Below are 25,171 nucleotides of genomic sequence, written 5' to 3' on the forward strand. Positions count from 1 at the left end.
CTTTTCTCAACGAACTGCCCCTTCTCCGCTTGACTTCTCTTCTTTGCGCCCACCACCATCTCACCCCCCCATATCTGACTTACTGATCCTCTTTGTGGTCCGTCCTCCCCAACACGAGAAAGCTCTCTCCACTGTGGAAAGCCCAGTGCCTAGAGCATGTGGGGCACAGCTCAGGAGTTCAGTATGCTGTTCGAGTGATGGGCCCCAGAGGAACCTGTCCCTCCCCGGCTATCAGGGAGAGCTGGGGCTCCACACCCTGGGCCAGCCGTGCCCTCCCATGGGAGCGGGGCCGCCCTGGGGGCCACAGCTTGCCCGCACTCCAAGTGTGCACGAACACCACAGGGCAGGGCAGATGTGGAACCCGGAAGCCTGTGCATGCCGTGAAAACGTGTCGGACGCACCAGAAAGGAGGTTACTGAAAGGCTGTTTCACTGGCTTCACCCATGCACATGACAGCATCACCACATGCTCACTCTTTTCAGAGAAAAACAGGCTTTTGTGGGATATAAATAGCCCAGCCAGATGTGGGAAGGCCTGTGGGTCTCTCCCAGGACTCGGGCCACGTGCCCTGCAGCTACTCAAACAGCAGCCCACATTCACCAGCTTGTCAGCGGGGCTTCCAGGGGCGGAAGAGGGTTAAACGGTGGTCCCTCCTCCCACCAGATCAGTGGCAGGAGTTCATCAAAGCCATCGCGGACACACAGGCTCGGCACGCCAACCAGCACGCACAGGCCACAGTTGTAAGTGGAAGATCAGGCCAGATGCACTGCACGTTTCTTCATCCACAGAAATCAGGGAGACGAAAGCCCAGGCAACGGGGAGCCAGAAAACAGGGAGCCCGGAAAACAGGGAGTCCGGATAACGCGCAGCCTGAATGACAGGGAGCTGGGATAGCCTTTCAGGGTTGCAGCGTGCTCAGCAAGGCCAAGTGCTCGGTTCCCCGTGCAGGAGAAACACCATCTGAGCACAGAACCCATTTCTTGGATGAGGCCCAGCGGTCTATGTGTAATTGTCTGCAGAAATGCAGAAACAATAGCACTTAGAGCTGGTTTCAAGGTATTCTCAAAGCCTGATACACCTACCTGTTCCTAATCTGTGCCTCCCAGCCTATGGGCTGGGCCTTGACAGAAGGGGGAACCCAAACGCAGAGGGTATCAGAGAACAGCCGAGATCTGTGCCCCCCACAGAAACACCAGGCGGGCCGCACACGTGACCACGTGCATGATTTCAGGTGTGCCTACAAGTCACATTGAGAGTAAAAACAAATAGGTGAAGTTAGTTTTAATAATATGTTTTATTTAGCCCAATACACATCGAAAGCACAATCGCTTCAGCACATAATTAATAGGGTCGTGGACAGGATATCCTACCGTTGCTTCTGAGTCTAGGTCTCCACAGCCACAGCGCTGCTCGGCTCTGACCGGCCACCCGTGGGGCGCTCCTCACCCCGTGTGGTGTCGGCCGCAGCACTGGACAGCACGGGCCCAGGTGTGGCTGGAGGTGTGGAAGCTTCCAGTCACTATGAATGGACCCGACAAGATCAGAGTTGGGGACAGCTATGGAGGGAGGTCCTAGACGCAGCCCTCTGTCCACCCTGGCCCTGGTTCCTTGGAGCCCCGTCCTTAGCAGGAAGAACAGAGCACCAGCACCCACGGGTGCTCTCTCACTAGACACTGACCAGGGCAGCCCCTGAGCCGGGCGGTGCTCAAGCCCTCCGTCCTGTTACAGCAGCTTTTGGACACACCGCTTTATACATGCCTTCTTGTCAGTGACCTGTTGCTCCTGTAACATAGTCTGTTCTGTAGGCCTTGAGAGGACACATTTGGGCTAATACCATGCACAGATCAGCGTTAGGATAAAGTTCCTTGTATGTAATTTTTACATTAAAGAGTCATGAACTGTCAGTTCCTCAGGCCAGTCTCAGAGACTAAAAGCTCAGACCACTCACCATTAGTTAGAGTAACACCCACAGGACCCTGGATGCCCTCGAGGGCTGGTCCTGGGAGCTTGTCCAGGTGACAGCCTCACAGGGCTGCAGCCAGAGGACCAGAGAGACCCTCCCTGGCCCTCTGACACATGCAGAAGTAATTAACTCCCATTTCAGAGTCACTTAATTACATCTACAGTCATCCTGCTCTCAGCTCTGCAAGACACTAAATGCCATTTGCTAAAAATAAAGCACACCTCCGACGGGCAGGTGCTCTATCTCATGCCCATGGAGCCCCCTGCCTCTGGGGGCCACCCTGGTACCCAGGCAGCACACACAGCGCGCTCTTGGTAAGAATAAAACCGTGGGATTTACGACGAGGCAGCACCAAAACAAAAACCCTCCGAGTAATTCACTTCCTGCACTCAAGTTCTCACCATAAGCAGGACCACCAGGTTTTAAGAGTTTGAGTCAAAGGGGAAAAAGTGACGGATGAGACACAAAACTGCACCCCGCAGACATCCACAGGAACCCTATCCTGGGAGGCCGCAGAGCTCCTCACGGCGCCTCCTGTTCCATGCTTCGGGGAAGCCCGCAGGCAGGTGACGTCCCCAAGGTAGGTGCCCCAGCACCGCCAACAGACCCTCGCCTTGAAGCCAGGCCTCCCAGACCACCTGGTCCCCGTTCTCATGGGAGGACACACAATCCCAGCGGTCAGCTCCTCGCAGAGGCTGACCTTGGTTCACCGCACGTCCCCGGGACTCTCGTCACAGAGACAGACGGGCCCGCAGCAGCAACACAAGGACATACCTGCTCCATCCTCACCCAGAGAACCCACCCGCACGACGTTTCCGTACGAACCCCTTCAAATTGGCAAAGTTGATCCCAGAAATGAGTTGTTTTCTTCACTTCAACACAAGTTCTAGAGTATTTTTTAATCTTCCTAAGCCTTTCCTTTTCAATTATCTTTTGTAAGCCGTCTATTTACAATGTGACAGGTAAAGCCAAGGGGAGATTCCTAACATGGGGGCGGGGCAGTTACCAGGGCCGGGGAATCCGGGCAGGGCCAGCAGCGTGGGGAGCAAACACCGAACGCTCCCTCCAAGAACAATTCCATCAGCAGGACGGGCGTCTGGAGAGGACGTGGTACTTAAATGTCTTGTGTACACACTGAAAATAAAAGTCACTCCTGGAAACTCCTTCTAACGCAAGCATGTCTGGACAGACTTTTAATCCAGGTCTCTCTCCGGGACACGCACAGACGTCTGCGGGTCTGAAGTGGCCGTGGCCCCCCCAGCTCGGGGTGTGACTGACGGGACTGGCACCTGACATTTCCACCACCCTCCTCCACTGTCAGGTCCAGAGCTGCCAGCATGGGTCCTGCTCACTTTGTTAGCTCTTCTGGAAGCTGATTCTTAGGCTGCTGGCTCCCAGCCCAAACAAACAGAATCGCTCCCTCAGAAGCTCTCTTCTCTCCTGGCTTAATCAGAGCAAGTAAAGGCGACGAAAGCTCAAGAAGTGCCCAAGGCGGACCCTGAGCTGAAGATGGCCCTCCAGGGCCACAGCGGGTGCCAAAGCTTCAAATCCAGTTTAGATCTGACTGCCAGGGTGTGAGACTGGAGGTCCCGGGTTGCCAACGCCCCCTCAGGGGAGGAGCAGCAACAAAGGCAGTGATGGATGGAAAGTGAAGAGGCTTGGAGCTAGCGTTCATGCCAGCGCTGGGCGGCAACCCCATTCTGCAGCCCTGGCCCTTCCCCTCCTGGACCTGCTCCCGCAGCGTGGCCTCGAGCAGCCCTTCTCCTGCCCTGGCCTCTGCAGCCGCAGCTCCCAGACAGACTGTGAACCCTCCAGCAGAACCGCCTGAGCTTTCTGACACCAGCTTCCCTCCCCTGCTCTCCAGTCACCAGCTGGTGCCAGGAGCGTAACCAACAGATGAAGCTGCTCACGGATGGGAGGAACACCTACGGCAAGACCTGGGCAGGAGCCACCTCTAACAAGAACCGCGCTCTGCAGGCGGATTTCATCCCCTACCTGACGATCGGTGTCATCAAACATTTTAGCAACTGGGATGCGGCTTCCTACTACCGTCTGGGATGGCAGAGTCTGAGACAGAGTGAGAAAAGGGGACACGTGAGCAGGGCAAACCGTGAGCCAGAATCCCTTACCCCCTATCCTACACACAGACTAAATGTCCCAGCCACGCAACAGGCCCCCGGGACTCAGTCATGGGGTGCGGCTCACCCGGCCAGGAGGGACCAGGTGCGGCATCTGCGTGAACTGGGAGCAAAGAGCATCATTTGCACCCCGATTCCGTCCACGCCACTCCCCTTGGCCCCGTGACACTGAGCATGAGCTCCTGGAGGTGCAGAAGGAGTGGGGGCGGGTCAGGCCTTGCTAGCCATGGTGTGAGCGACAACAAAGGTCCCAAACTGGCCCCTCATTCAGAATCATGTGGTGAGAAACTGCTGGTGTTCAAAGCTTAGTATTTCAACAATGTTTAAGTTTTAAAGTGAATGACGAACGTAAAAAACAAAATCAGAAGAAGAGAAAAGGGGGGGAGGAAGAGGGGGAGAGTCAAAGCAAGAAAAAAGAAAGGAAGAAACCAAAAGTGTCGTGGAATCTGTGAGAGTTTTTAATAACCGTGTAATCAGGGCGGGGCTACTAAACGCCCCCCAGTCAGAGCCCAGGAGAAGCAGGATGCTGAGGAAGCCCCTTGCCGGGGCTCCTTCCTTCCACAGCGCTCCTGGCCTCCCTCAGGAGGCACCCCAAGCCCCCGACCAAGCCCCACCGAGCAGCTCAAGGGCACAACACCGTAGATGGCCAGCGCCCCCTCGCCCGGCCCTCTGTCCCCAGAGCCGCTCCTGCGTGCGGCAGGTCCTTCCCATCCATCACAGCCCAGCTCACATGTGCCTCCCCTGGAAGCAGGTCCCCACGGGAAAGGCCTGGGCGGGCCAGGGCGGCCCCGCTGAGGTTTCAGCGCCCAGGTGGCTGAAGCACGCGGTCGAGGCAGCCACCTGTCTGCCGCCACGACAGACCCACTCCTTGCAGAGCTCAGCCTGACCGTCCTGATTGCACCTGGCCCTGCCATCGGCAGGGAGACCGCGCCATCCCTCTGTGATCCTGGAAGGGCGCACTGCACAAGACTCAGATAAGACGGGGGCCCCATTCGCCTAGGGCAAGGTGAGACACGGGCCCCCGAATTCCACTCTGTGCCTTGTAGTGATGGGCGGAACAGCCTGTCCCTACAGAGAAATCGGAACAAAACACTTGTTACCCGACTCTGGTTCAGCTTCTCTCCTTCCCCCAGGCCTCCCTCGACCCACCGTGAGGCTGAGCACTCGGACGGCCGCCCTGAGAACAGGCTGGCCTTGCGGGACACATCCTCCAGTCTACCACCCCATCACTCTTCATCCCCACACCCGGATCCTAATAGCCTTGTCTACACCTCCCTACTAAGTAAAAACCCAGTTTGCCGATCCCTGGCATGCTCGCCCGTGTCATGGGCACACATCTCTCCACTGCAACAGCTGCCTCCCTGGTTCCCCCACGATAATCCTTCCTAATAAAGCCTCTTATTACTAAGTCTGGCTTTGTTTTCCATGGGACAACTGATTACAAATGACTTGAAGCCCAAAACACATGGGTCTGATGGACAGGTGAGACCTCTGACTTCCACCTTCCTGAAGACTCATACGGTTCCATAACGTCCCACCAGTTCAGGGTCACGGTACAAACAGGGACTGGTTCAGGAGTCAACTCAGGGGCGTGTCCGAGACCTCAAGTCACAGCTGTTCCTGGGGGCCGGCAGGCAAGAGAAACAGGGGGAAGCAACAGCAAAGGAAAATCACACCACTCACGCACACCCAGTGTCCCACTCGCTGTGGAAAACTCAGCCTTTCCTTGGAAACATCAAACACAGCACACGGGACCTTTTGCTTAAGCTGACACCCCTCCAGGAGGTGGGCAGGGCTCCACGGGGCCATCCAAAGCACGACACACAGTGTATCCAGGACCCCTGCTCCCCAGGCCCCTGCAGGGAGAGAAGTTCCCGGCGGGAATACTCCCACCACCAACAAATGCTTGCCCTCATGCTCTGGGCGGGGGGCGGTCACTGCTGAACTGGTCACTGCTCTCCTGAACACAAAAGATTCTCTTCTAAACGTGTTGCAACCAAATGTGTGAAATGAAGTGTTCATCTCGCTGGTAATCAGAATAATACAAATTAACACAAGATGCCATTCTCCCCCTACAGAATTAACAAAGAAAAAATGATAAGGCTCAATGGTGGTGAGGAGGTATGAGTCCCTCCCCAACGTCAACAGGAAGCCTCTTCATGAAGCAACATCCGGAACCTTACAAAAGTCAGTGCTAGCTACGGGTAACGATAAGAACCAGGGACAGGTACGCACACACAAAAGTTCTCATCCAGGAGCCTCTCGATAGCATAAAACTGAAAACATCCCCAAAGAGAGGATTAAATAAATGAGAGTATATAAAGGGCCAGACTGGCACCAGAGTGTGCGTACGTGTCTTTCTGGACACATGACCTTGAGCAGATTGCTGTGGTTCTAAGTCAAACCTCCTCAGCCAACCAAGGAGGTAATGGTGATACCCGCTGCCCTACCTGAGGTGTGTTGACACATGAGGAAAACCATCAAAATAAACCTTTAGAAAGTGCATCCACCTGAGTTTTTCTCCTACACTGGAGAATGGCATATGGATAGAAAACCACAGTGTACAAACCCTGGAGAAAGTCCTGGGGTCAACATGTGTCTTCAGTAACAAATGAATTAATGGATCAGATTTAACAGAAGCGTAGGATGAGTTTTAGCAAACCGCTTTTCCTAGCAGCTGATTAAACTCGGTTTGGGTTAGGAAGGGAAACCCTCAGGGCCTACTGAGACCCAAACCGCAGAGCGAGGTGCTGAAATCACACACGCACATGCCACCCTGGCTGCGACATTCTCTGTGTAGCCAAAGGGAAACGCTTAGAAATCGCTCTGCACCACTGTGCTGTAAATACTTGAAACTTGATTTCTCATGAATACAGATGTTGGGACATTTCACTAACTTCCCTCCAAAACTTTGGTATGGTGCCACAACTCCTCACAGAAATGAACGGCGTTAGCCATGCGTTATTTACGATAGGAAAACCCGCAAAGTTGGTTTCAGGAGAGAAGTGGGGACTCCAAGGGAAGGGGGGGACAACACTGATGTGAGCAACAACAAGCAGCCGTCGGATAGGTTGTGGAGACGCTGCTTCCTCGCGGATACCCATGTAACACGAGAGCTGTGTTTCCTTTACAAAATAAATTTTTTTTTGGTACAATGATGCAATGTCTTAAATTTGAAGGAGTGAAAATGCCCCCAAACATCAGCCGACAGAAAACAACAAATGCCTATCACTTAAAGCAAAAACAAGCCAACGACACCTTGAACTGAAAGCTGTCCTTGGCCATTTACAAAAGCACCAACAGCCTTCTTGAGGTGAAAATCTTGAGCTCACACCAGCCATCTTCTGTCCAACAATCCAGTCCCTTCTGCAGACAGGGGTTTGTCTCCGTTCAAAAGGACTACTCCGGGGGTTCCCACAATCAAGGCTGGACCTTTCTCTTTCTGCTCAAGGTCACAACCACCTGCCTATTGCAGTTGGTTTTGGACAGTAGGGAAAGGTCCCTCCCCACATGGCCAAGGGACTGGGAAAAGCCAGGGTCACTGAGGGCTGTGTTCAAACCTGAGGTCGCACCAGAGTGAGGGTCCCACGAGGAAGACTGACTGAGACTCGGGCCAGTTAGGGGTTCAACCTTCACACGTGGAGGCCGTGCTTTAGGTCTGCTGGGAACATGGGGTGCCAGGGAGTCCTCAGCCCCTGAGGGACAGGCTGGGCCAACTCCTGGCCATTACCATGCGGCCCGGAGAGCTCAGGGGGTGAGGGTCCTGCTCTCTGCTCAGCTGATGACGACACCTAGCACGCAAGCCCCCTGGCTCCGAATGCATGGGATTTCTGTTCTTGGCACTATGCCCTCTCCACAACTGTAAACATCTGGCTTGCTCAACACAGCACTGGACTTGTGATAATTAATCAATACATGCTGACTGACCTGGCAGGGCACACAGCACCAGCCCAGGAAGATGACTTCTTTTCAAAATATCACCCAGACAAGACCAGGAAAGTCCACACGTGAAGTGCTCACCTACCCTCCATGACCAGATTCTCATTCTAAAAAAAAAAAATCCCAGCCCACCGCATGCCACGGAGGACATACAGGAGGCGCTGGAGGACTGAAAACCAGCACCGCCCAGTGAGAAGGGCTGGCAGCTCAGCCAAGGGCGGATGGTTGTTAAAAGGTCATTTAAGAAAATGACCACATGTTAAAAATGTTATTTAACTCATTATTCATGAGGAACCAAGGAGACATTACAGTGCCTTCAAAGAAGGCACAAGATTATATGGAGGCCGAGGGAGGAGGAAAGGGGGTGACTGCTTAGTGGTACGCAGCAGTGAAGTACCACTTTCATCACGCAGGGGGTGATGAAAAGGTCTTAGAACTAGATACAGGTGGTGGTTACACACACTGTGAATGTCCTAAATGCCACTGAGTTGTTCACTGTAATGTGGTTAATTTTATGTTATGTGCACTTCAGCTCAATTAAAAGAAAATACATATATATATATATATAAAATAAAGAAATATGGAAATGAACTTCCAACAGGCACAAGACTGGATTTTTCCGTGGGAGGAAGTCAACTGCCCTGCCACTGGACAGAATTCATTTGCCTGTCTACAGGCGAGGACTGTCTTCATGGCTGTCAGTTACGTACAACTTACAGAGCCGTACCAAGACAGACAAACCCCACAGGCTCCAATGTTCCATCCAAAGGATGCTCATTCCAAAGTCCATGGTGGACGGAAGGGAGGGCAGAACTGTGAGGTTTGGGAGGGAAGGGGGCTCAGGACCCGGCAATGGTACACAGTGAGGTGAAGGGTGAAGTGGTACCAAGAAGGACTTCTGCATTTCTAGAGGGGAGTGGGGGATGAGGAGAGCCGGGGAGCTGGGAGCAGGGAGGAGGTTTGTCCCGACAGCGTAAGGGACGCAGGTCCTGGAGCACCACGTCCAGCGAGAGACCCAGCAGTGTCCCAGCAGCCCCTCCCAGGCGTGGGCCATTCCCAGCAAGGAACTGCAGCCAGCTGGGGCATGTACCAATGCAGCTGACACATAAATCGCTGAATGATAGGAATGAAAGAGTCCCCCTTACTCAAATGAAAAAACATGCTGATCACTTAGGTCTGTGCTCACACAGCCTTGAAAATAAGGAACAGGGACGCCAATCCACTTTCAGAAATGCCTTTTCTTTCTGCCAAACTAGAATTCTTTCCAGGGTTTCTCGAACATCTCTAAGAACCCCTAACGTCAGAGAGAGGGGGCCACCTGGGGCCTTCTCTTTCTTTGAAAAGAATCACGCTCTAGGAAGCCACACAGGTTTACCCCAGGTCTGCCCACCCCCCAAGACCCCTTCCAGCCTGCACACACCTGCTCAGACACGCTGATACCAAGCAGACCATATTCCTCAGAGGTCAGAGGAGAGACCATTCTTGGGGCACACGCTTCCTTGAGGCCGCCCAGGGAGTCAGTGAGGTTCCTTCTGTACAGAACACATGCTGTGTCATGTCGAGAGGGCATGTGCTTCCGTCTGCACAAGGCCACGCTTGAGAAACATCCGTCTCAAGGCCTGAGTTGGTCACGTGCATGCATGAGCTCCTCGGTGACAGCCAAACTGTGCTCTTTTCACTGTAATTTGTGTGCCCTAATCAACACCCTCATATCCAGTCCCCGGACAGTATATGGCAACGTCTGCAGTCCTGATGGTCGGCGTTTTCAGGTGAGTTCTCATGTGACACCAAAGGAGGTAACTGCCAGGACGCGAGGTTTCCTTGCTGGGTTCACATGACGATGACACATGAACACCACGCCCATTACCGGAACCTTCTGCAAGGATGCTGCTCCACTTCCACTGCCCTCTCCTTACTATGTAACTCTTAGGTTCTAAGCCACAAGCTCCAGAAGACACGGCCCAAAGAGGGTTTTGTTATTCTTTTACAAGCAATCAGAACAGAAACTAAAATGTCACCAAACTCCTGGAAAGAAACAGAATGATTAATCTGCAGAGCTAATCGTACAGGTAGGAATTAACAGGGGCTCCCCCTGTCAGCTGTCAAAGATGAACACTCTCCGTGAAAAGGAGTGGGCATTCCTTCCCCACCATGTCCCCACCTGTGCCCCGGCGCCTGCCTCCCTCCTGGCGCCACGTGCGGACAAGGACACAAGGACACGGGGAACGGGTGGGAGAGCGTGCCTCCGCGTACTTTCACGCCCTCGCAGCCTAGCTACCCATCTTCTGAGACCTCAGAACTAGATTGTCTTGGGATCTCACGTGGGACGCCCCCCGAGGCACCACGCCAGCATGTGGTGCCCACAATTCAGCCCCAAAGGAGACTAGGGCTGCAGGGGCTAAAAGGATTTATACCCAAACTCTCTCGCAGGAGGGGCTGATTTTAATTCCCCTCCTTTCTGTACATCCTACAGTACATGTGCTACTTTTATAGTAAGGGGGAAAATCACACCTAGAAGAATTACAATTCTTGAAAGGCTCCCCACCCCACTTTTGAAAACAGCCCTCCAAAGACCTAAGCTGTCCTGGTGGCTAGTACCCAAGCCACGGCCCCTCACCTGGAACTTCCTGACCAGCCTGCAGCAGGCACGCAGCAGAAGGACAGACTGAGCTGCCACAGGACTGTGATACAGTGACTAAAGCAGGGCGGTCACTGTGCCAGGCCCGGTCCTCCAAATGACTTGCAATCATTTAGGAAACTCTGTGCCCCCTAACCTCGCCAGGGCCTGCACAGGTTTCCAAACCCTTCTGCTTTTGCAAAAACCTATTTTCTTTCTATTGCTCATAAATGCCTCTCTTATTCTAAAGCCCAGTGTGACACAGTTTTTCTTTTTTTTAATTAAATGAAGCAAAATTAATCTTGCTTGACAAATTACTAAACAACTATGACCCTTTCTCTCACCTAGGAAGATGTCACAATATCAGGGTCAGAAACTGTTATGGTCGGAATGTTTACGTCTTCCCCCACCCCAAACTCATATGTTAAATCCTACCCCCACCCCCGGCATGATGGTATTAGGAGGGGGGCCTCTGGGAAGTGAGTAGGACATGAAAGTGGAGCCCTCATGAATGGGATTCGTGTCCATATAAGAGAGACCCCAGCGCGGTCCCTCGCCCAGTTTACCTTGGGACAACACGGTGAGAAGTCCAAGACCTGAACCCAGGCCCTACCTGACCGACAACATCAGCACCCTGATCTCAAATGTCTAGCCTCCAGAGCTGTGAGAAATAAACGTCAGTTGCTTATAAGCCACCCAGTCTGTGGTATTTTGTAACAGCAGCCCAAACCCCACAGCTTTCGTCATTCTAAAAATGTTTACTTTAGGATTCCTGATGAAGGAAGACAAAGTATCATACAGAAGGACACGCTATCAACTATCTTCCATCCCCGCCAAATAAACGACCACCACTAAACAGTCTCCACTTAAACCTCTAACTAAAACATACCACTACACTGGTCTTAATTTACCAGAGTTTTAAAAGCAACCCAGGGGCTTCCCTGGGGGCACAGTGGTTAAGAATCCGCCTGCCAATGCAAGGGACACGGGTTCGAACCCTGGTCCGGGAAGATCCCACATGCCTCAGAGCAACTAAGCCTGTGCGCCACAGCTACCGAGCCTGTGCTCTGAGCTTGCGCGCCTAGAGTCCATGCACCGCAACAAGAGAAGCCAATGCAACGAAGCCCCAACGCAGCCAAAAAAAAAAAAAAACGTAACCCAGTTTGTGGCCTTGATTAGAAATAGATGAAACATAAATTAGTCAATACTACAGACACACCACTTGGAACAATCCCCTTAAACACCATGAACAAGGGGGGAATCTCTTCCACCCTTTAGCGAGATTCCACACACCCCCACCGCCCCCCCCCCCACCGCCGCGCCGTGTGAAATTGCTCCCTGGCAGCAAACTGATGCTTCCGGAAACACAAGAAGACATGCAGGTCACTGGGGTGCCGTGTATTAACTTTCCACCCCTGGGCGCCAAATGCTGCCCAAAAGCCTTAAAGTTCCTCCGAACACACCTCATTTGCTACTCCCTAAAGATACCATGGAAACCCAGGGAATCCAGCCTAGGGAGACGGGGGCAATGCCTTCAGCTAGGATGCTGGCCCCATTCCAAACAAAGGCTGCATTTCAGACACTAGGTCTAATACATTCCCAAATCCCAGTACCAGGAGAGAGAGGTGTGATCGCTGCAGACCTCACAGACAGTAATGGATAATAAGGGAATACCACGAACAACTCTGCAAGTAAAGTCAACAACTTAAAGGGAATGATCCAATCTCTCAACCACCACACATTACCACAACGCATCATGATGAAATAGATAACCTGAACAATACTTAAAAAATAGAATTCATACTTTAAAACTCTTCTGAGAAAGACATCTCCAGACCCAGATGGTTTTACCAGCAAATTCTACCAAACATTTAAGAAAGAACATCAATTCTACATAAGCTCTTCCAGAACACAGAAGAAAAAACATTTCCCAACTTAAATGAGGCCAGCATTACCCTGATAACAAAACCAGACAAAAATAGCACATGAAAATTGCAGACCAACATGAACACAGATGCAAAAATCTTCAAAAAATATTAGCAAATTTAATCCAGCTACATATATACATACATATATATATATATATATATATATATATATATATATAAATGGTATACCACAACCAAATGGAGTTTATCCCAGAATGCAAGGCTGGTTCAATATATAAAATCGATCAATGTAATCTACCATATTAACAGTCTACAGAAGAAAAACACACAAGCATATCAATTTATGTAGAAAAAGTATCTGAAAAAAATCAGCATCCAATCATGATAACTCTCAGCAAACTAGAAATAGAAGGGAACCTCTACAGTCTACTAACGGACATCTGTGAAGAAACCTATAGCTGACATGATACTCAGTGATGAAAGACTGAATGCTTTCCCCTAAGACCAGGGACAAGGCAGATGTCCCCTCTCACTGCCTCTATTCAACACTGCACTGGAGGCCTGGCTAGTGAATGAGGCGAGAAAAAGATATAAAAGGCATACAGATTAGCAAGGAAGAAATAAAATGGCCTTTTCACAGACAGCATGATTGCCTCTGTAGAAAATTCCAAAGACTCTACAACAACAACAAAAAAGCTCTCAGGACTAACAAGTGAGTTGAGCAAAACCACAGGATACGAGATCAGTAACAGAAAATGAATCATCTTTCCATGTACTCCCTATGAATGATGGTAAATTGGTAAGTTGAACTTCATCACAATTAAAACGTTTTGTTCTGTGAAAGATTTTGTTACAAGAATTAAAAGACAAGTTACGGACTGGAAGAAAATATTTGAAAACCCCAAACCTGACAAAGAACTTGTGTTCAGAACACAGGAAAAATTCCCAACACTCAACAGGAAGGAAAAACCAACCCAATAAAATAAGAGACACTTCACCAGGGAGGATATAGAGATGGCAAATAAGCACGTGAGAAAATGATTAATGCCATTAGTCACTAGGAAACGCAAATTAAAACCACAAGGAGACAGAGTGTATGCAAATTAGAATGACTAAAAAAATGGTGCAGCAACTGTGGAAAACAGTATGGAGGTTTCTCAAAAAACTAAAAAACAGAACTACCATATGACCCAGCAATTCCGCTCCTGGGTATATATCTGAAAAAAACAAAGTCACTAAGTCGAAAAGATACATGCACCCCAATATTCATAGCAGCATTATTTACAACAGCCAAGCTATGGAAGCAACCTAAGTGTCCATCAACAGATGAATGGATAAAGAAGATGTGGTATTAAAATATATATATATATATATATATATATATATATATATATATACACACACACACACACACATACAACGAAATACTACTCAGTCATAAAAAGAATGAAATTTTGCCATTTGCAGTAACATAAATAGACTTGGAAGGCATTATGCTAAGTGAAATAAGTCAGAGAAAAACAGATACTGTGTGATATCACTTACACATAGAATCTAAATATACAACACACTAGTGACTATAACAAAAAAGAAACAGACTCACAGATATAGAGAACAAATTAGTGGTTACCTGTGGGGAGAGGGTTGGGGGGAGGGGCAATACAGACAAAGGGCACTAAGAGGTACAAACTATCAGGTATAAAATAAGCTACACGGATATACTGTACAACACGGGGAATATAGCCAATATTTTATAAGAACTATAAATGGAGTATCACCTTTAAAAATTGTCAGTCTCTATACTGTACACCTGTAACATATAATATTGTACATCAAGTATACTTCAATTTAAAAAAACCTACTAACAAAACCAAGTATGGGTGAGAATGTGGAGCAACTGGAACTCTTACAGGTTGTTGGTGAGAATGTAAAACAGGACACTCACTCCATAAAATATTTTGGTAGTTTTTATAAAGTTAAACACACACTTACCATATGGCCCAGAAATCCCACTCTTGGGTATTTATCCTAAGTAAATGAAACCATACTCTCACAGAAAAGCCCTCACATGAATGTTTATGGCAGCTCTATTCAAGCGTACAATGGACTACTACTCAGTGACAAGAAAAAAATCAACTGTCGATCACACAACAGCTTGAATGAGCCTCAAAGGTGTTATGCTTAAGAAGGAAGCCAACCTCAAAAGGCCACCCACTCTATGGCTCCATTTATAGGAAGTTCATGAACAGGTAAACCAGAGGGACAGAGTAGGTCAGTAGTTGTATGTGGTCAGGGGTGATGGGAGGTGTGAATATAAAGGATAATACAGGCATACCTCATTTTACCAGTACTGCCCTTGACAGATACTGTGTTTTCTACAAATTGAAGGTTTGTGGCAACCCTGCATTGACCCAAGTATATTGGCACCATTTTTCCAACAGCACTTGCTCACTTTATGTCTCTATGTTACGTTTTGGTAATTCTTACAATATTTTAAACTTTTCCATTATTATTATATTTGTTATGGTGATCTATGATCAGTGATCTCTGATATTACTACTACAACTCGCTGAAGGCTCAGATGATAGCATTTTTTAGCAATAAAGTATTTTTTTTGCCTTTAAAAAAATGTTTAATTTTATTTTTAATTTTTATTTTATATTGGAGTATAGTTGATTAACAATGTTGTGTTAGTTTCAGGTGTACAGCAAAGTGATTCAGTTATACATATACATGTATCTATTCTTTTCCAAATTCTTTTCCCATTTAGGTTATTACAGAGTACTGAGCAGAGTTCCCTGTGCTCTACAGTAGTTGGTTATCTATTTTAAATATAGCAGTGTGTACACGTCAATCCCAAATTCCCAATAGATCCCTTTTCCTCACCCTTCCCCCCCGGTAACCATAAGCTCGTTCTCTAAGTCAGTAAGTCTGTTTCTGTTTGGTAAATAAGTTCATTTGTTAGGCAGAAGACCTAAATAGACATTTCTCCAAAGAAGACATACAGCTGGCCAAGAGACACATGAAAAGATGCTCAACATCACTAATTATTAGAGAAATGCAAATCAAAACTACAATGAGGTATCACCTCACACCCATCAGAATGGCCATCATCAAAAAATCTACAAACAATAAATGCTGGAAAGGGTGTGGAAGAAAGGGAACCCTCCTACACTGTTGGTGGGAATGTAAATTGGTACAGCCACTATCGAGAACCATATTGAGGTTCCTTAAGAAACTAAAAATAGAGCTACGGTATGATCCAGCAATCCCACTCCTGGGCGTACATCCAGAGGAAAACATGGTTTGAAAGGATATATGCACCCCAATGTTCATTGCAGTGCTGTTTACAATAGCCAAGACATGGAAGCAACCTAAATGTCCATCGACAGATGAATGGATAAAGAAGATGTGCTACATATATACAATGGAATACTACTCAGCCATTAAAAAGAATGAAATAATGACATTTGCAGCAACATGGATGGACCTGGAGATTATCATACTAAGTGAAGTAAGTCAGAAAGAGAAAAACAAATATCATATGATATTGCTTATATGCAGAATCTAAAAAAATGATACAAATAAAGTATTTTTAAATTAAGGTACATATACATTGTTTTTTTTTTAGACATAATGAGATTGTACACTTTTAATAGACTACAGTATAGTGTAAACATAACTTTATGTACCTGGAAAGCAAAAATTTCATGTGACTTGCTCTATTGGAATATACGTTTTATTGCAGTGATCTGGAACGGAACTTGCAATATCTCCGAGGTCTGCCTGTACAGGGGAGAATTTGGGGGGATGGAACTATTCTGAATCCTGATTGTGGAAGTGGTTACATAAATCTATACATGTATTAGAGCTCACAGAACTGTACACCAAAATAATCATTTTTACTATAAAATAATTTAAAATATGAAGGAAAAAAGAGTAAAAGGACTACATTAATTTGATTCAAATGTTTTTAAAAACACTTCACTTTTAGCCAGACACAAAAGGACAATACTCCATAATTCTATTTATCTGAGGTCCCTAGAGTAGCGAAATTCATAGCGACAGAAAGTAGAATGGTGGGTACCAGGAGCTGGGGAAGGGGCACTAGGGAGTTGGTGTTTAATGAATTTGTGCAGAGTTTCCGTTTGGGAAGATGAAAAAGTTCTGAAGTGGATGGTGGTGATGGTTGCACAACAGTGTGACTGTACTTAATGCCACTGAACTGCACACTTAAAAGTGGTTAAAACGGTAAATTCTATTTTAAAACAACTTTATCAGAAAAGTAGATTTACAAAAGTGTACTTGTATGAAAATAAAACAATAAAAGGGAGTTCTAAAAGCAGGAGGTTAAAGCTTTAACTGCGGATCACTCTCTGCAGACTTGTGCTGCTTGGTCTGGCGTGCGGCTTCCAGACTTTCCCTGCATGAACCATGCACGCAGGCTCCGTTACACATGGGACAGGGTCTGTTCATAATGTGATCACAAACGAGACAGAGACCCTGAGTCAACTTGTCCAATCCTTTGGACTTTCAAAGAATCATGCTTTTGCTTCCCACGAGAGGCAACCAAAAAGTCGGTAAAATACATCGATCGTCTGAAGAAGCATTTTGCACTTTTAGCCATACCTGAGCTGACCAGAACCTTAAACAGACCTGCATGTAGACAGAGGGCTATGGAGACTCTGGCCCAATCAGTCAGTGACAAGTTTGGACCCTGTTCCTCATCTCCTCCTTGAGATCACAAAGAGAAGAGGGCAGAGAAAGAAGGGGGGTTACACACCCATGGCAGTATTTCTGGGTCCCGGCAGCTGCAGTGTGTGACCCATGCTCCTGATTCAGAAAAGTTCTAGCCACTTTGCAGCTTCTGGGCAGGGTCCTCCCACCACTCCCACTGGCTGCCAACAGACTGAACCCCAATGATGTCCAAATGCAAACTGCAGCTTCTAGATACCTGGCATCTATAAACACCAAAAACAAACACAACCTGACTCATTCGCCCAGCTCACAAGCTTGCATCACAAGCTTCTGAATGGTAATTAACCCTCGTTTAAACTCCACGTTGGTGGTGGAGTCAAGAAATCATTGGCATTTTGATCCAGATAAGAACACCACAAAGATTAGGCTGGACAAACAAAATAAAAACCTATCTGCAATATTCCTTTGTGTACACAGATGAGAGAGCCAAGTAAATAATCTCTGTAAACTGTGTTTAAATTAGCATCTCTTTCCTTCTCTGTGGTTAGGCCTCTAACCGTTCATCTTCCCTGCAGAACACAAGCTTCAGCAGACATGGATCATTTTGAAAAACTACATACACTTCGTCATCTCTTTCCAGTTTGATTCCCAGAACATCCTGACTGAGGACAGGGCTGAAAAATGAAAAACGATCAAGCCGCTGGTTTCCCAAGCCCCTACCTACAGACCTGTGTCCCTCAAAGAAGAGAAAAAAGTCAGAAAGAATGTTTGTTCACTGACACATCTCTCCTGGCTAACCTTTCCACAGTGTGTCAAGACCAGAGATCTGGTCTCAGGTCTGTCACTGGGGAGCCCCCGGACGTCCCACCGGGCCACCCTAAGAAGTTCCAGAAGGCGCTTCTGAGAGGAACAGCTGGTGCCTTAGGACCTGGGGGCAGGGGGAGACACAGCTGAAACACTGCTGTGGCACTCGCCGCTGTCACCAGGCGTCTCCAGCGCCAGCTCTCCGGCATCCCAACTGGCATCCCAGCTGGCCTCCCGGGTTGGGAGAGGGTCAGGCTCGGGCGCCACCGAGGCCCGACAGCCCCTGAGCACCAGGAGAGCCACACGCTCAGGCATGCCCCCAGCTGCCAGGGTGGGCCACGCTTTTCTAACAAATGGCGAGACAAGAGGCTTCGTGGGAACCTTCAGAGGCCTGGGGGCAGCTGTGCCCGCACTGTGCCCCACGCACCCAGAGACCAGGAGAGGTTGCGGGTCCCCGGGAACCTAGTGACGTCCCTCTCTGGGCCTCAGCCAGCTCAGAGGTGTGTGAGAAGCCACCAGACACACCGAGTGCCAGGCCTAGAACTGACGTTCCCTCCTGCCGCCCAACCCTGGGTCACAGCCCTGGCACCCATGCCCCTCGGGCTCCCGCCTGCCACCCTAAGCCCTTCCACCTCTGGGACCAGCCCACTCTCCCATGCATGCAAGCATGCATTCATTCATTCATTAGCCTCAAACAGTGCACCCGATGGAAAAGAATGAGAAGAGCCATCTTCCTTCATCAATTTGGGGAACCCTGCAGAGCTCCTGTTGGTCTCCCTTCCCTTATCCACCAAGCAGATCATTTCCAAGCCTACAGAAACTGGAGGACCAGGCCAAGCCTGCCTGGGGACACCACACTGCTTTTCTTCTGTTTCACTGTGATTATTTCTCGTCCAATTAACAACACAGCCAAGAGGCCTGATAAGAACGTGCCAGGAGGACAGGTCAACTTCAGCGGCATGGAGGACAGGAAAGGACAGCCGGACCATGACCCAAACAAGGGTTTCTGCTGGAAAAAGAAAATACCAGGATGCGGAGCACCAAGCCTTTCAGCTAATAAATACCTCCACCGTGTCCATGTCAGGAAATGAAGCATTTTATAGAAAGAGGATGACAAGTATCCTCCCCAGAGGCACCTAGGGAGTCACTCAGGCCTAAACATGGGGCCAGAGGTGACAGAATGAAGGAGCAGTCCCAATGAGGCCCCAAGGCCGCAAGTATGGGGCTCAGCCTGCACCAGGCCAGAGCTGTGCTCCCAGCACCATCAGGATGCAAGAAATGTTACCTGCCTCCACGCTGGCACTGGGCCCCGTGGCCTCTGGGAACGAGCCACAAGCCCCTGCCTGCTCAGGGAGCAGGTCACCCCTCGTCCTTGTACACCCTAAACAAGCTCATGCACCTAATCTATAACCCACCATGGGGTTGAGGCACTTGGGGGTGTTGATCAGGACGGTTAATTTTACACGTCAACCTGGCTGGGCCACGATGCCCAGATATTTGGCCAAATTATTCCAGAGGCTTCTGTGAAGGTATTTTTTGAATGGCATCACCATTTAAATTGGTAGACTTTTGAGTAAAGCAGATTACCCTCCATAATCTGGGTGGGCCTCATCCAATCTGTTGAAGGTCTTAGAAGAAAAAACACTGATCTTGCGCCAAGAAAGAGGGATTCTGCCTCCAGGCAGCCTGAGTCTCCAGCCTTCCCTGCAGGTTTCAGACTTGCCAGCCTCCCCAGTCACAAAAGCCAAGTCCTCAGAATAAACCTCTCTCTCTCTATGCACACACACACACACACACACACACGCACACCACTAGTTCTGTTTCTCTGGAGAACCTTGACTGATACAATCAGGGCCACAGCTTCCAAGATGCCACCCAGCCTGGGCCACCCCCGCTCTGGAGCAGAACATTACTGTGGAGAGAAAGCCTCTATGAGCACACAGCACCCTATGAAGGGTTCAGTGAAAAGCCATGTGTGCGAACAGGACACACAGCCCAACATCTGTCTGGGGCGCATAACTGCCTCCCAGGAAAACATGCTGCATTACTTATGACATTTTGATGCATTTTCACTTGTGCATTGCCATTCTAAACAAGCAAGAAGCGTGGAGGGGGTGTGGGGAGGTGAGTTTTATCATCTGGCTAAAAATACAATCAAAATGATATATAGAAAACTAGTTCTATAAGCCTCCTAGTGAGCAGAGACTCCTAAATCCATGAAAACCTTTGGGAATGCAATCCTCCAGTTCTGCTGTGCACTATTTTTCAGGAATACATGCACACACACAGGCACACATGCACATGAACACACACACAGCCAATTCCAAATATCACCAATTTCTTTTTTGGGCCCCACCATTCATGGGGGCCATTGCATGTCCTGCAGGCAGGTGGCCAGGCTAGCACAGCCAAAGCAGACTGATGCCCGTCCCAGAGCAATGGACATGAAAGGCTCGGACCGCTCAGGTCACCCCCACCCCCCAGACGAACCACAGAAGCAGGTGATGGCCCCACGGGTCTCCAATCAAAGTTCATTTGTATCTATTAAAAAGCTTACGGATGAAATGCTTTTAAATAGGCTTTGATTTTCCAGAATACTCTAAAATGAAAGAAATTCCCCAAATCAATAAAATTAGCGAAAGAGCAACAGCTCAATTTCTACTAAAGTGAATAATAAAGTGGATAAAGACCAAAGTCAGGTGCTTCAAGGAGAAAATACAAACAACTAATAAACCACAAACAAGCAAAGGGGTCAGAGACCCATGACCTTCCCTTCTCCTGATCACACTGGTGAGGACTAAACACACCAGTTATGCTCCGGGGCAGGGAGGTGAGGGGGAAGAGAGACTCTTGTGAGCTTCGGGGGCACAACGCTGTCCTGGCAGACAGCCCAGCCACTCCGGTCAAAATTAAAAATGCATACACCCTTTGACTCAAATATTTCCATTCTAAGACTCCTATAGAAATACTCACTGGAGTACACCAAGAAAAATTGTCAAGGATGTGGCAGACTAGGGAGACACCCAAATTTCCATCATGGGGTAAGGGACACAGGGTACGCTGTCCTCAGAGACTCGTGCATGCACAGCCTCACGGTGCAATGCAGAGCACGCGTGTCAATGCCACAGTGCTGAGGGAAAAAAGTGAGTTGCAAAACCCTCTACGGTGTGACCACATCTTTGGGAAACCACCATCTATATGCATGTGTACATGTGTGTGCACGCACATATGTGTGTATGTAAATGGCACAGAGAAGACCTCAGAAATGCAGCTGGCAACGGCATGTACCCTGGGCACGAGGAGGTCGCTTTTACTCTTGGCTTGCTTTCTTCATTTTCAAAACAATAAAAACGCCATTAAAATAAAGGAAAAGTTAGTCAGCATATCTGACTTCCTGTTCACACTAAAGAGTCAACGGGTATTTTCGTAGAAAAGCTACTTAAAAGAAAAGGTTCCAGCAGCAGAGATAAAAACCCACATAAAAAGATAGAAGGCCCTTTCCTGTTTCCCCTCTGAGTCAATGCAAAATTATTTAACAAAGCAGCAAGTTTCCACCACACTCTCATTTCTATAACTTCCCACGAATGCAGAAAGCAGCCGCAGTTTCCATTTTCCTGCTGATAAAGCCTCGCTGAACTATATCCTGGAGAAGGTGAATGCCTGCCAGCCCCAGTCCACACCCCCTCTCCCTGCACCCAGCCACCAGGCCAGTCCCCACCCCAGCAGGGCCACCCGCCTCCTCCCAGCCCCACACAGTACTTCTCTTGCCTTCTCATGTGCTCCAGGTAGCTTGCAAAGAACATTGACTCAGAGCCTGTGCATGTGACATTATTTGGAAAAATATTTGCAGATGTATCAATAATTCAGATCATGGAGGTTAAGACGAGATCATCCTGGGTCACCTAGGTGGGCCCTAAATCCATTGACAAAGGTCCTTATAAGAGATACATGGAGGAGAGACACAAGGAAGAAGGCCACGTGAAGATGGAGACAGACTTTGGAGTGATGTGGCCACAAGCCAAGGGACACATGGAGCCAAGAGAAGCTGCAAGAGGCAGGAAGCGTCCTATCCTAGAGCCTTCAGAAGGAGCACAGCCCTGCCAACACCTTGATTTTGGACTCCTGGCCTCCAGGACTAGGAGAAGATAAATTCCTGTTGTCTAAGCCACCCATTTTGTGAAGCTTTCTTATGGTGACCCTAGGAAACATGCGTGCACACCGTGAGTCTATGAAGTGTAAGCATGTTTTCCTTCACGGTCAGTTTACGGAGAAGGCAGAAGGCCTCCTTGCTACACAGACGATGAAAAACTGCAGGATGAAATTCAAGTAATTACCATTACTGTACCCGTTATGGTTCCAACCCAGCACCTGTGTCCCGGGCTAACCCCACCCGACCCCCAGGCCCTGCCCGCTCCCTTGGGAGCCACCACTCTGTTCCAGCCACCACTGCAGTGTAACAAACCACCCTGGACTCGGTGGCCCAAGACACTTCCCCACGCTCAGCGGTTCTGTGGGCCGGGAGTCCCAACGGGCCCCAGCAGGGACTCTTGTCTGTGCTCCAACGTCTGAGGCCCCGGCTGGAGTCCTGATGGCCAAGGGCTGCGATCATGTGACGGCCGATCCCCTCACACATCAGGGTCCTAGCGATGAGGGTGCAGAGACCAGGACTGCACACTGCAGTCCCAGTGCTACGTGGCCTTTGGGGGTTGGGCTTCCTCACAGCATGGCAGCTGCAGGGCCATCAGACCCTTACTTGGCATCTCAGGGCTCCAAGATCCAAGCAGTCAAGAGGCCACCCACAGGGAAGACAGACACAGCATCTCAGTGACAGCAATGCTAACGGATTTACAGCCATGTACTTTACTTAAACTGCCACAGCTTTTCTCCCTACTCAGCTTCGGCTGCTTACTGCTGTCCTTGAGTTCCGACTCAGCATTCCTGACTTAGAGACCTCAAGCCCATCCTTGGTGGTCAACACCCACCCCCAAGCTTCCCTCCCTGGCGGCACACATCCCCCGTCGGCGTGCCTATGTGCTGTCGTCCAGCTGGAGGCACCACGTCCTATGCGCTCTCCCTCCACATCCCCATCCCCTGCTGCAAACACAGCGCCTGGGACACGCAGAGCTCGTCACCTGCTCACCGAAGGCATGAACAGCAGCACAGCAGAGTGAGAGGGCACAGTGCAGTGAGACAGGACTGTGGAACAGAGAAGGACCACCGTGTTAAAATGACCAGGGAGGTTTCCACCCAGCCTTGCTGGCCCGCCAGGTGGGAAGAGGCAGAGGGTGGCAAGGAGAGACCCCAAGGGGCTAGATGGCAGCAGGGGCGTCCTGAACAGAGAATAAAGGGACAAGAATGTTCACAAGCTACATGCATAATGGCCCAAGCCAGAAACCAAGCCAACAGCATAGCAGGCACGTGAACTGTGGTGCACGGCCCCCACGGAATGGTGGAGGGCGGGGAAGAAGAAAGAACCCTTGGGTGTGCTGCAGGGTCCGAGGCCGGCCACACGCAGGAGCTGAGGGACATCCATGGGTGTGCTCCAGAACCCAGTGTATGCAAAACCAAACCCAGCCAGATGCACCTCTGCTGCAATCAGCGGGGACAGTACCCTCGGGGAGGAGTGTCGGAAGGGCCCAAGGGCTGCGGGGCTGGTGGTGCTCTGGGCACCACACAGCTGGGCTCCATTTGTGAGCAAAGCAAGGTCATGTGTGCATCACTGTAAAGTCTGCAAACATCTCACTGAAGAAGGAAGAAGGAAAACGGGAAGATGAAAACAGAAGCAGGGGCAGGCCAGACGGTTCTGCTGCTGCTTCTGTTTTGTTGGTGACCTTCCCTTGCATTTCAAGGTGGGAAAGGAAGAGAGGCCACACCGAGCTGGGCAAGGGAACCCACTGCCAAGCAGCCAGTGATGGGCGGCCATGAAAAGAGGGCAGCCAGAAGCCAGGTGGCCTTTCCCAGGTGGGACCTGACCCCGACAAGCTCACTCTGACCCTGGAATTCAGAGGGTGAGTGCCACTGTCTATCGGCCGCTGCTGTTTGGGCTGTTCTCCTGGAGAGAGGGTGCCCCAGGACAGGAGGGCCGGCCCAGGGCCACACACAGGTCACTCTGCTGGGCAGAAGACAACTGTGACATCACAGCCTTAGGAGCACATTTCTTTCCAACAGACCCATCCTCCTTCAGCTCTCAACAGACAGGCATTGGACAGCCAAAGTGCAAAGAGAAGCACAGGCCAGGCTGGTACAAGCACCCCGCTGGCTCTGGTTGCTCCGGGAAGTACCCAGCCATTCTCGGCCGGTGCAGCTAACAGCTGCTGCCAAGCTCATGAAAATCACCCTGGTGGCAGAAGCCAGGCCACTGCTCCCCGAGCCCCCAGCCAGCGGTCTGCAGAGGCTGACACCTGATATGGTTAACAAAAGGGGCTGTGTTTGGACAAAGTGTTTTCCTGTCTTTAGGGACTGCAACATAAATGCTAGTCAAGGCCTGAAAATAGTCCTGATATAAAACATCTCAGCAGAAGTCTGGGCACTGGGAGAGAGCTGGTGCGCACACATGCTGCTTCCTCTCCCAGGGAGAGGGGAGAGCGAGCGTGCTCTGGGTCTCGCTTGTTTTTGAAGCGGGCGTCTGTCCCTTCTGCTCACTGTAAGTGGTGCCTTCGTCCCAGGACAGAAAGTCCATGGCCACCGGTTCAGGGAGTTAAGAGCCATCAGTGCAGACCAGAGAGGACCTGCATCTCCAGGCCCTAAGCACTGAGCATCTATTTTAAAAACTGTGTTCCCACCCCCTCCCGGGTTTGCCAGGAAAAACCAAGCCCTGCTCCCTTGGTGGTCTTGTCCATCAAGTGGGAAGGGACATAAACATAACGGAGGCCGCCCTGCTTCCAGGGCGGCCCGAGGGATCCATATTTGAAACCCAAGCCACTCCGTCAGGTTTCAAAGACCCCGCCAAGGATCCACTTCTGTGGATCAGGAGCTCTGCTCTGACCCAGTTTCCTGGCACCCGTGTGTGGCCCCATGGCAGCTGTTGCAGAGGCGGGGGCACCTCCTCTACTCCCGGCTCCAACCTGCACTCAGCCACCGACTCACAGAAACCAAGGCTGAGGGCACCACAGTCACTGGCTGA

General features: G+C 49.7%; 1 protein-coding gene across 3 annotated transcripts in view; it reads right to left on the reverse strand.

Moving 5' to 3' along the window:
- Nucleotides 1-25,171, reverse strand: part of SEMA4D (semaphorin 4D) — a 123,677-nt gene that overhangs the window by 83,213 nt on the left and 15,293 nt on the right. The window contains exon 1 of one of the 3 annotated variants that reach the window (XM_059926998.1): nucleotides 9,461-9,527. The exons of the other annotated variants lie outside the window; for them this stretch is intronic. The gene's annotated coding sequence lies outside the window, so the exon portion shown is untranslated. Of the gene's footprint in view, nucleotides 1-9,460; nucleotides 9,528-25,171 lie in introns of those variants that run through there. 3 annotated transcript variants of the gene reach the window in all.

Source organism: Balaenoptera ricei, chromosome 6 (assembly GCF_028023285.1).
Source record: "Balaenoptera ricei isolate mBalRic1 chromosome 6, mBalRic1.hap2, whole genome shotgun sequence".
Taxonomy (NCBI): domain Eukaryota; kingdom Metazoa; phylum Chordata; class Mammalia; order Artiodactyla; family Balaenopteridae; genus Balaenoptera; species Balaenoptera ricei.